We start from the raw sequence: 12,593 nt of genomic DNA on the forward strand, positions 1-12,593 counted from the left end.
TGAATACAAAAATACGACAAAAATAAATCAAAAAATATAAATAAAAGTAGGCCTATTTATAATCTACTTGGGCGTAATTGTATTGATGTTTTCACCGATACCTACAAATATAGTGATAAGTTTATTTACATTTTTATGACATAAAGAATTTTGTCTCCAAATTGTGATTTCTCTAATGTCATTCCTGGATAACAGACATAAATGACCATTTTGGACCATAATGCATGTCAAGTGACATAATATTGTATCAAAAAGAAGACCCTGAAAGAGCACCAGAACATTTGCAAATGTGAGTAAGCTTCTTTTAAAATGTTGATATTTTGACCTTTTCGGTCACTGGTGCACTTTGCAGCAATATCATGTGTCCTTTTGGATAACACTAATAAAACATTTATAATGTTTTTATATTAAAAAACTATCTATTTGATCTAAAAGATTACCTTATAGCGATAATAGCTAAGTTGTAGTTTTCCATGGTGGTCAAGTTAGTGCCTGATTATAAAGAAAAAATATTTGTTTGGTCATACCTGGATAACAACATGTCATTCATTCTTGGATAACAAAAAACCTCTGTTAGCCAGCACATGTCATCCGTTATCCAGAATGACATAGACGTAACAATCTGGTTTTTAATTAACATTTGTAAACTTTTAGGTATAGTTAGTTATTATAATAACATTAACATTATTTACATAATTGTATGTTTTTTTGCCATATTTTTGCTGTCATGCATCTTGATTTCATATGATTCAATGAGTCACATTCAATTATCTTCGAATTGAATTTTGTAATGTTAATAATAAGGTAATCACGAATGATATAGTCATATTTATTAATTATACCCCATTTTGGTAACACTTAATAATAACGGCATGCTATTAATCATTAGTTAAGCATTAGTAAAGTTAATTCATAATTTATAAAGCATTAATAGACATTAATAAGCAGTTTACAAATACAGCTATAAATGCTTTATTCTTGATTTATAAGCATATCTATAATGTGTTTAATAATTATATTTTCATACTTTGTTAATGATCAATTTATAAATTCTAAATGAAGTATAGCATTATTTACAAACCAGTTATTTGGGAGTTGATAAGTGATTCATAAGATCACTTAGAAAGTGCGAGTAAATAAATTCAGGTAGTTATAAAGACATCTTATAAAAAACATAATTTAGACATATAGTAATAGTTACTTAGTGTGTTAGTAAATGGTTTATAACATGTATTTCTACTGTAATTCAGGGTTAATTCAAGTAGTTAATTCAAGTAGCATTTAGTAGTGGTCAGTTTCAGTTAACTATTTTGTGAGCTCATCTAAAGTGAGGACTAGTTATGCCTAGTAAAGCATTTATAAAGGAGATTTAAAGACTCAGTTAAATATTTCTATGTTCTGTATCACAGTGTAGTGTTTGTTTCCTTTTTCTGTTTAGAAGATAACTGAGTCTTTAAATCTCCTTAATAAATGCTTTACTAGGCATAACTAGTCCTCACTTTAGATGAGCTCACAAAATAGTTAACTGACCACTACTAAATTCTTATAACTACTTGAATTAACCCTGAATTACAGTAGAAATACATGTAAATAAACCATTTACTAACACACTAAGTAACTATTACTATATGTCTAAATAATCATGTATGAATGTACATTTTAATAGTTTATTAATCATTTACATACACTTTCTAAGTGATCTTATGAACCATTGACAGTTCCTACATAACTGGTTTGTAAATAATGCAATACTTCATTTAGAAATGATACATTGATAAATAATAAAGTATTAAAATACAATTATCAAACATTATAGATATGCTTTTAAATCAACAATAAAGCATTTATAGCTGTATTTATAAAATATGTTAATGTTTTATCACAAAATGTATGAAATGCTGTTGCATTTAAGTGTTGGCTGAATTAATCAATTTACATAAAAAAATGTTGATTGACACGTTTTTACCGATTTAAAAAAAGTTTTAGTATTTCTTACTTTGTTTCAAGTTTGAGAGTTGGAAAGAATAAATGATATCGAGGCTGGTTTTCATGGTAATCCTGAAAAATATTGCAGAATGTCCTTCCGTCTAACAGTATGTCATTCCGGCTAATAATGACAGGAAATTAATTTAACCCGTATTTGTGTGTTAGATTACACAAATCAGTTTTTTTGTTGAGTTAAGGATAAAACAAGTCTTATTTACTTTATTGGAAAACATTTTTAAACATTTCCCAGCTTTTTTTTAATTTGGTTCTGAATTTGGAGTTATCAGCAACCAAAAATGAGCCCATGTCTATATGAAATCCCAAATTGATTATATTAATTATTATTAAAATGTAGTTTTCCGAGCACTAAAGCCCCGTTCACACCGCCAGCGACTTTGTCGCTGTATGTCGCTCGGCTCTGTACTGTGAAGTCGCTTGTGGGCGTTCGAAGTGCTGTCGCTCTAATGTTATTGGTAGGTATGAAAGTGAAAGTGAAAGTGAAAGTGACACGTGATGGCCAAGTATGGTAACCCATACTTGGAATTTGACCTCTGCATTTAACCCATCCAAGTAAGTGCACACACATTAGGAGCAGAGTAGTGAGTAGTGTACACACACACACACACTGCAAACGTGGATACACACACCCGGAGCAGCGGGCAGCCTTGAGTGGCGCCCGGGGAGCGATTGGAGGTTAGGTGCCTTGCTCAAGGACACCTCAGTCATATTCCTGCCGGTACTGGAATTGAACCAGCAACCTTTGGGTCACCAGTCCAACTCTGCTACTCTGCTAACGGACTACTTTGTATTAATGATGCATGATATCTGTGTATGCGAATGTATGTCGGTGGTGAGAAGTGAATGTAATAAAACACTCATGTAAAGCGCTTTGTGACTAGCTAACGTTACTGCTACATGTCGGTGAAAGGTGCTAGCAGCTATGTGAATACAGATCTTCTTCTTCTATTACAGAATGTCTTATCAATATATATAACTTAGACAGTCTCCTAGCCTGCATTGACCAGGTACCACAGAAAGCTGTCGCTTGTAGGTTTAGCATTACAATTTTGTCCCTATTGGCATCCAGCTGAGGCCTGGAAGAACAACCCAAAAGCATGGCCCAGGCTCGAGTATCCAGACATATACAATTACCTCATCAAATCGCCTCGTATGAACACCATGTGTACATATCATGTGTCCTACACTTGCAGTCATGTTTAAATACCCATCAAGCATCGATTACATTAACTATGTAATCGATTTTTTATTCATAAAAAAAAAAACTGTTCATTCAAAAGCACTGTTACAAAGTGGCTGTTATGAGCTCAGTCTGTTAGTGTCACAGCTTTACAATGTCAGTGAGGGACACAGTTTTTTCAAAAAAGCTAATAAAGGCTAACTGCATAAATGTATAGTTTTTAGGCATGATTCTCGGCGCTTGTTTATCTTCCGCTTTCGTGTTGCTTAATGGCGGGCGCTTGTTTGTTTTACCCTTCGCTGCGTTGCTATGCGCGCGGAGTGCATTATAGGAGTAAAAGTCCCGGATGTCCGACCTTAAGAATAGCTTGTTTTCACATGACGTCACGTCACTGCGTTGCCATGGCGATACATACAGTTGGAGGGCAGGAAGTGATTCCCTTTCGAGAGGTCTCTCCTATTGCGTAAGTAGCTTACGCTATGGGAAAACTCCTTTTCTCGAGAATACTGAAGTCTTTATGTAAAACGCATTGCAGCTGCACAGCTGACAGCAATGAACGAAGGAAGCTCGGTCATTGGTTGTGCTGCGGCAACTTGCTCGAACCAATGACGGGGCGACTCTGAATGCGCGACCAATGAGCGCACTTCGCGCCCGCGCGCGTCAGAGCCCGTCAAGATGGGCGTGGCCAAGAGCTATTTATTGGGCGCCCCGTCATGAGAGTTCTTTAGATTTAATCTCCTTCAGCGAACACCTTCTTCGCTGGATCCTCCGGATTATTGAAGCCTTCGCCGCCGTCTATAAGCATACCAGCGGGATTGCTACGAGGACGTCGGCACCTTCAGCCGCCTTCGAACGCCATCCTACTGAGCCATCCGGCGTGCCACACACGCAAGTATCTTTACATCTGTTCGCCCCGTGACACTTGTAAAAGAGCAAATTTCTGAGGCGTTGTTTCAAATGCCTTCCTGCGCGTCGTGCAGAGACCTTCTCCCGGACGGGGATCGTCACATCATCTGCGCTCGCTGCCTGGGCCGGGACCACGCAGAAGCTGCTTTGACCAAGGGCGGATGCCCGGAATGTGATGACCTGGGTCTCTCCGCACTGCGGGCTCGCCTCGCCGCTTTCGCCGTGAGCGAGCCCATCGCCGCCACCCCTCTGTTTGAGCCGCGCAAGAAAAAGCGGCGCTCACAGAGGCTTCCTGAACCTGAGCTCAGTGACGTCACGCCGAGCCAGTCTCCGCGTGCTTCACCGCCGCTCTTGCCTTCCCCACCGCCGGTTCAGTTCACCCAGCCGGACCTACACCCCTCTAGCAGAGCGGTGGGCCTTGTGAATTTCGGCGCGTCCGAGGACGATGGGGGAATAGATGACAGCTTGTCCATCGACGCTGCATCGGACGACTGGCCGGGCTCCACTCTCGACCCCGCCCCGTCGACGCTAGCTAGCACGAGCGGGGGCTCCACCATGGATACCGAGATTATCCGTGTCCTCTCTAAGGCCGTGGAAGACCTCGGGCTCGATTGGTCTTCTCCCGAAGAACCAACCCGGAGCCGATTGGATGAGTGGTTTCTGCAGGGGCGCCAGCAGGCCCCTCGGCAAAGGCCTTCTCCCTTCTTCCCGGAAGTTCACGACGAACTCACCAATTCGTGGAAAGCCCCTCACTCTGCGCGCTTAAAGCCTTCTTTTTCTTCTTCACTCTCCTCTGTGGACGGCGCGAAGGAATGAGGCTACGAGGGAACACCGCCCCTCGAGGAGGCCGTGGCCAATCATCCCTGCCCGCCCTCCACCACCGGATGGAAATCCAAAGCTTCCCACCCCTCGACGCCCTGCCGCACTACTCCTGCTCTCGCCGGTCGCGCCAAGCTGCATCAGCGCTTCACTCAATGGCGGTACTTCAAGTGTTCCAAGCCAAGCTTCTCCGCTCTATGGACGAGTCTGGCCCCGAACCCGAAGCCTTCAGGGACCTACGCAGCGCAACTGATATAGCTCTGCGAGCCACGAAGGCCACCGCCCAGTCTATTGGCCGTGCCATGGCTATTTTGACTGTTCTCGAGCGCCATCTGTGGTTAACTCTGACGGAGATGAAGGACGCGGATAAGGCGCCATTTCTCGACGCGCCTATCTCCACCAGCGGGCTGTTTGGACCGGCGGTTAAGGGTTTCGCCGAACGCTTCACTGAGGCCCAGAACGCTTCACAAGCTATGCGCCATTTCCTGCCCAAGCGCTCCAGCTCATCGCAGAGCAGACAGAGACCGCTACAGCCGCAGCGGGCTAGAACAGCTCCCACCGCCTCTCAGCCCGTGCCTCAGGCTGACACTCGACGCCGCTCGCGCTCTCACAACCGCAAGCCGCCGTCTGAGTGACGGGGTCCTCGGCCCAAGATTGTGCTGAACCCTGAGCCTCGAAAGCCGTCCTAGCCACAGGAATGAGAAGAGAGAGTGCGTGTCTCGCAAAAGCCGGACCACTCTCTCTGCAAAAGCTCAAACATTACCCAGTCCCCTTACAGGCGGCTGGATATGTCCATACAGCAGTCAATGGGCCAGTCAAAGAGCTCGCTCACCTGCAAACAAACGCCGTTTTTACGGCGACGCACAGAAAACACAAAAAGAGTCTTTTTCTGCCTGTGTCACTAAGGGTTCACATGTCCACAAAGTGTGCATTCCCAGATACTGTCAAAACAGTGCCAAATTCATTCCCAGCTCAGGCTGCGCGCCCCATGAATGTAGATCACGTGCCTACGGTCATGTACGCACCACTACACACAAGCACTGTTCACACAGTTATAAATTCACCCCCAGTAAAAGCGGGAAACATTATAAAAGTGACGAGTGTGCCTACCACTGTTTATGCACCCCCACTTATAAACACTGTCCTTACAGTGTCAAACACAACCCCAGCTCAGGCTGCGAGTTTTACAGACACGGCGCGCGCTGTTGTAATCACACACGCGCCCATTCACTCAGCTGCTCAGCGCGCGCCCACGCCTCTGAGAGCTACGAGCTCAGGCGATTCGCTGGCCGGGTCCCTACGTCACAGCGGCCCGCCCCTAGCCTGTATTCAGCCCATATCTGTACACGCAGCGGCATGGGAAAACATTCCAGATATGCCGAAGTGGGTATTGGATATAGTAAAGCACGGATACTCGCTCCAGTTCGCTCGCAGACCACCACATTTTACGACTGTGGTTGAGACGAAAGTGAGAAAGGAGTGTTCACATGTTCTACGCACCGAGGTGCGCAAACTAATAGAAAAGGGCGCTGTGGAAACTGTTCCCCCCCTATGAGCGAGGAAGGTTTTTACAGCCGCTATTTTCTCGTCCCGAAAAAGGATGGCGGTCTCCGCCCCATCCTAGATCTCAGACACCTGAACAAAGCACTAATGATTTGCTCGTTCAGAATGTTAACAACCAAGCATATCCTCGCGCAAGTACGCCCAGGAGATTGGTTTCTCTCAGTGGATCTGAAAGATGCTTACTTTCACATTCCAATAGGCCGTTTTCTGAGATTCGCTTTCGAGGGACAGTCTTACCAGTACACAGTACTTCCATTCGGCCTGTCCATGGCTCCCCGTACATTCACGAAATGTATGGATGCAGCACTTTCCCCCTTGAGACGAAGGGGAGTGCGAATACTGAATTATCTCGACGATTGGCTGGTCTAACACACAGATCTTGGATTATCAGCCATTTAGAATGCCTGGTTCTAAGAATCAATTTAGCAAAAAGCATACTATCTCCCAGCCAGAGGATTTCTTTCCTGGGAATAGTTTTAGACTCGATGCAAATGACAGCGCGTCTCTCATCAGAGCGCACGCTCACCATCCGGCGCCTTGCAACATCATTCAGGGCGGGCGCGCGCCCCCGTCAAGCGGTTTCAGAGGATGCTCGGTCTCATGGCCTCAGCATCGGCCGTACTCCAGCTAGGATTGTTGCATATTGTTGCATATGCGCCCTCTCCAACGCTGGCTCAAGAGCCGCGTCCCTACTCACGCGTGGCGTTCGGGCCACCTTTTAATCAGAGCGAACCACGGCTGTATAAAAGCCCTGACGCACTGGAAAGCCGCCGACTGGTACCAGTCAGGCGTGAGTCTGGGTGTGAACACAAGGAGAAAGATGATAACGACGGATGCCTCCAAAATAAGTTGGGGGGCCCTTTACGAGGGCAGGCCTGTCTCCGGCTTTTGGTCAAACCCGGAAAAGCGCCTACACATAAACTGTCTGGAGATGAAAGCGGTCGCTTTGGCTCTCAGAGCCCTGCTTCCACATCTAAAAAACTAACACGTCCTGGTCCGAACGGACAACATGACGGTAGTGTCGTACATAAATCGCCAGGGTGGACTCAGGTCGAGCTCCATGCATTCAATGGCCCGGAGACTTATTTTATGGTCCCAGCACAACTTGCGCTCGCTGAGAGCAGCGCATGTGCCAGGCGCCCTGAACCAGGGGGCAGACATGCTATCCAGAGACAAGATTCTCCCAGGAGAATGGGCTCTCAACCCGCTGACGATTCAGTGGTTATGGAAAACCTTTGGCAAAGCGGATATCGACCTCTTCGCCTCCAAGGAGAACGCGCACTGCTCTCTTTTCTTTACTCGTTCCCTCTCTCAGGGAACCGAGGTTACGTTAGTAACCGAGTCGTTTTCTATATTTAGGAATCACTACAACAAACTCAAAATGCCTATGTTTTGCGTCGTTTATGGTTGCTCAAATCGATCAAACAACAAGGAGTTTTTATCGTGTGCCAAAATGTGTTGTTCATAAGGGGGGGATACAAGAAATTGACAGAAAAACATCAGAAAAATTGCCTTGCAAACCTACGTCTGCGGTCGGGAGGAGCCGAATGGGAAAATGCCCGTGTGTGTCAGTGATCACTTCGTCAAAGCTGAGTTAATACAGCTTATGTGTCTGTTTGTGCAACGTACCAGTTTTTGAACTTTGTAAAGTCAAAGTATGTCTGTGAGACGAGGTAGTTGTTGATATCTACCGCCTCAATGGCAGGCAAATCTTTCAATTCAGTTGAAAATCAATCCTCTTCATAACGTATGGATCACGTCCAACATATGTGTAGATTTTTAGTTTATACATTTCTCTTGTAATAGCGTCTAAAGTAGTACAGTACGGAGTTTCCTCCATCTCGTCCATTGCGTTCTTCACTTCCTGCCCTCCATCTGAATTTCGCGCGTCAACACAGTCACGTGACTGCAAACAACCTATTGCATTACATACATACACAACATAAGTAGTAGGCCTATATAAAGTCCTAAAATTTGAGTTTTTTGCCAGTTTTATTTTTTTTCACATTTTAAATCCTTATCCGTCATTCACTCAGCTACTCTTTAACCATGCCAAGACCCCAAAAAATGAAAGAGTCAAAAAAAACAATGTATATATATATATATATATATGGTGTGTCATATAATATAATATAATATGACACATATAATGCAATGTAACACCATGATTTAGAGATAAAATTAACGCTCTCAAAAGCCTGCAGTTTCATTTGATACTCGCAGCTTAACATGATTTTTTTTCAAAAAAATTATGTATGGATAATCAAGTTAATAAGTTCCTTCAGTCCAGCTAAATTTTCATTTTAAAATATTGCTAACAATATAAAAGTTATCATTTCGTTTACTTTATAAAAATCCGTTAAGATTTCACAGTAAAGATATTTCTGTTTACTATGGTAAATGTGTTTAACATTGATACCATTTTGATAATAAAGATCAACCCAAAGCTTGATCCATTGGAAGTCCAAGAAAATCCTAAAGCATCAAGAGTTGGGGTGAAATTGTAATGCATTGAGATGAATTTCCTAGAGTTCACCAGATGAGGGAGTTATTTACTGCAGCTCAGCTACAAATATGATTTGGTGTCATAATAATAAACAGCTCTAAACCTTCCCTCTGGATAGACCGAAGGCAACTGATTTATTTACTGATTGCTATTTAACTGATATTAATAGTCCTGCATAAAACATTCTAAAAATTACATTGAAAAACAACACTTTACAGTAAGTCATTAGTTAATGATATTAGTGCATTACAACATGAACTAACAATGAGCAATACGTTTGTGACAGTGTTTATTATTCATTGGGTTGATTAATATTCATTTTAGTTCATGTTTGGTCCATTGAATAAGATTAACAGATACAATGTTTAATCTTAATAATGTATTAGTAAATGTAGAAATTAACATTAACTTAGATTCATATTTTTTCCATTGTTAGTTCATGTCAACTAATGTCAACAAATGGAACCTTAATGCAAAGTGTTACCAAGAAAAATCACTGGAAAATTAATCTTTGACCAAAATAAAATCAAAAGAGGACATGGAGACCTCTTTTCCACAAGCCAAGACTAAATGTATGTAAGACTAACAAGCTTAGGGGCCAAGATCAGGACAAAAGTCCATATTTATGAGGTCTTGAGGGTTTGTCTCAAGAGCACACATTCAAGACTCCAGCTATTGCAATAAATACACAGTGGAATAACTACATGTCATACTTCTATTTGGGATCTCTCTCTGACACAGATCAGGATTTTAGATCATAGCAAAGTTATTTGAGATTGATAAGTCAACATTTTCTCTGAGCTCCTAGCAGCCAGCCAGTTCTCACTTGTCACAAGCCTAAATTAGCTTGCCTCTGGTAGCCTACCTGATAGTGGAGACTTCAGCTATCTGTAAGAGATACAGAGGAAATACAGGAAATGGATATGTTAATTTTCCTTGAAAAAAATACTGAAATACTGGAATCCTTTAACAACATTTTGATCTACAGCTAAAAACTATAAGAATATTATAATCAGTATAAGATGATTGTTTCAGGGCATTTAGTGTCTTGGTGAGTTTTGAATAACACAAATCACTCTGATAAATTAAGGTAATAACTATAGACCTGTTGTGTTATCAGGGCCTGAAACATTGGAGCATGCTTGAGTGAATTGTTATGTTGCATATTTCAGCAACTGTGAAAGAAATACAAGTGTTTCAAGTGCTACCATTTCTCCTTCAAACAAACTGTATACTTTCCATCCTGCCCAGTGTCCTGCTGTGATCTGCACCTGTTCCTGTAGTAGGGTAAATGCCCAGCTAGGCCAACAGCTGACTTGTTGAGAGAGGGAGCGAGGCAGACAAGAAAACAGACAAAGAGAAGAACAAATACATTTAAATGACATTTCACATCACTGACATTAGTCTTTGGGTGTTTTTCTTTTCTATAATCCATTAAGTCAAGCAAAAGAGCAACAAGATGATGCACAGTCAGTGGCTCCATAATTTGTCCATCCAGTTTAACAGTCCCTAAAATACCCAGAATATTTATGGGAGTCATTTTTCCACATTAAAGCCAGTATTAAATAAAAATGTAACCTATTTATTTTCTAAATGTATCTTCTTGATCTTTTTGTGAATTATTCATCCATCAAAATGTCATAACTATCTTCTGGTTAAATGACATTTTCCCTGGTGATGTATGCCAGACTTCTTCAATCATTGTGTCCACTTAAACCCCGCCCCCTTTCTTACAGGCTCGCATTAAGATCTGCCCCTATCCAAGCAGCAACCGATGGACAGAACAATTTTTTTCTTTTTTTCAATAATCTTTTTCACACGGATGTGCGTCACAAAATGGAAGAAAGATCTGTCGCCACTTCCGTTTCATTGTGACTTTAAAAATTGTCTTACAACAACAAAAATACAACAAAGTTTCACTAAAAGACATTGAATGCCCAAAAGAAGACTAAAATCATTCCCAAATTTGAACAGTGGATGTTAATCAGGGTTTTCATTCCGTTTAAACAAATGAAAATCATAGCTTCTTTTTACTGCTGCTGGATCTGTTCCGAACATACACCATAATAATCCATTTCAAAGGGCAGCTGGCCAATAAGTGTCATGGTTCTCAAGTTGAGGAAGGGCCAGACTGCCTCCGCTCCACCTGTACAGAGAAGTACTTCTGTAGCACCGTTTAACACACTTGGAGCAATGAGCTATTTATATCACCTCTATTGCAGTGTTTTACAAGCTTTTTCTCCATCTTGATGTCTTTAATTGTTGTGAATATCACCTGAACAAACAGTACCAAAATGGACAATATAAAAAATGACATGAATGAATGAAAATAATGAAATAAATGAATAGGGGAATACACCTAAAAAATAGAATGCAGTCTTAAATCTCCAGTTTAAGATCAGCGAAACAACTATAAGGACAGTACACTCCGTGGTCAATAGCAGTGAGAGAAGCAGTGAGTTTTAGCAAGCTAGCTGTCTCCATTGCTCTGATCTCTGCCCACAGCTGGGACTCTATTTCGGGCTGTCCCTTGTTTTCTCCGCTGGTCTTCCAGAGTGGAGTTTTGGGCATAGCACTTAAGCCTTTGAATTGAAGAAAATATTTTTTAAGATAGACTTTCAGAGGTTTTAACAGTATTTAAAAAGGTTAATCTTTATCAAATGGACCTGGAACTATACAGTTGGTACTTGGACCATAGATACTATGGTCTATCTATTTTTTTTTATTTTCTCTTTCATAGTGTGCAACCTCTTGCATGACTCTGCAAACATTTCATGCAAGCGTCCTCCTAAAGCTTTTGGATTTTATACTCAAAGCTGCTGGTTAAACCCCTTCAACTCAGAGTATGAGTCTTCCAGTACCGATGGTGTTGCAGTGTGAAGGGAGAGAGATGCATGCTGGGTATGAGCTCAAGTTACAGATGGCAGTGCTGTCCTTCAGGCTGAGGGGGGTTTCCAGCTCACTTGGGATACACTTGCTGAAAGAATCATTTAATAACATCAAAATGGACAATATTTAGCATCTAAAAATTCACACACACAAAAAAACTTCCTGTTCATACTGCACCCAAAGTGTGTTCACTGTAAATTCATCTGTACTTTCTATATTTAAATATGTTTGTTATACACTAATTGTGATATTGCTTGAATTTGAGTGATCCATTGAGTTATCTGGGTTATCACACACCTCTGTGACTGTGATAAGTGGGTCAGAACTGACTGGACAAATCACAGACCCTCAAGATAAAGCCTACTGGCTCCAACAGCCAACAATAGCTTTCCATGTAAACACGCTGATGCTTGCATGGAAATTATTAATGAAAACAAACAAATCTGATAGGTGCTTACATAAAATGTCTATATACAAAACCCATCTTCAATGTGGATGATTGCACTGCAGAGGAAAAAGAATGCTATGCTGAAAAAAAGGGAAGGTAAATAATGTAAAATTAAAATTTTCTTTGCAATGGAAATGGAAAAGGTATAAATTACCATATTTACATGCATTATTCCATTTAACATTGATTTACAGTAGTATTTTTTTTTAATTAGCCTATAAAAGTGTAGCCTATTTATAATTTACGTGTTATATTCACAAAAGTTCATCCATGGTGCA

Source organism: Siphateles boraxobius, unplaced genomic scaffold, assembly GCF_051911475.1.
Source record: "Siphateles boraxobius isolate OS27281-9 unplaced genomic scaffold, OSU_SipBor_1 9, whole genome shotgun sequence".
Lineage (NCBI taxonomy): Eukaryota > Metazoa > Chordata > Actinopteri > Cypriniformes > Leuciscidae > Siphateles > Siphateles boraxobius.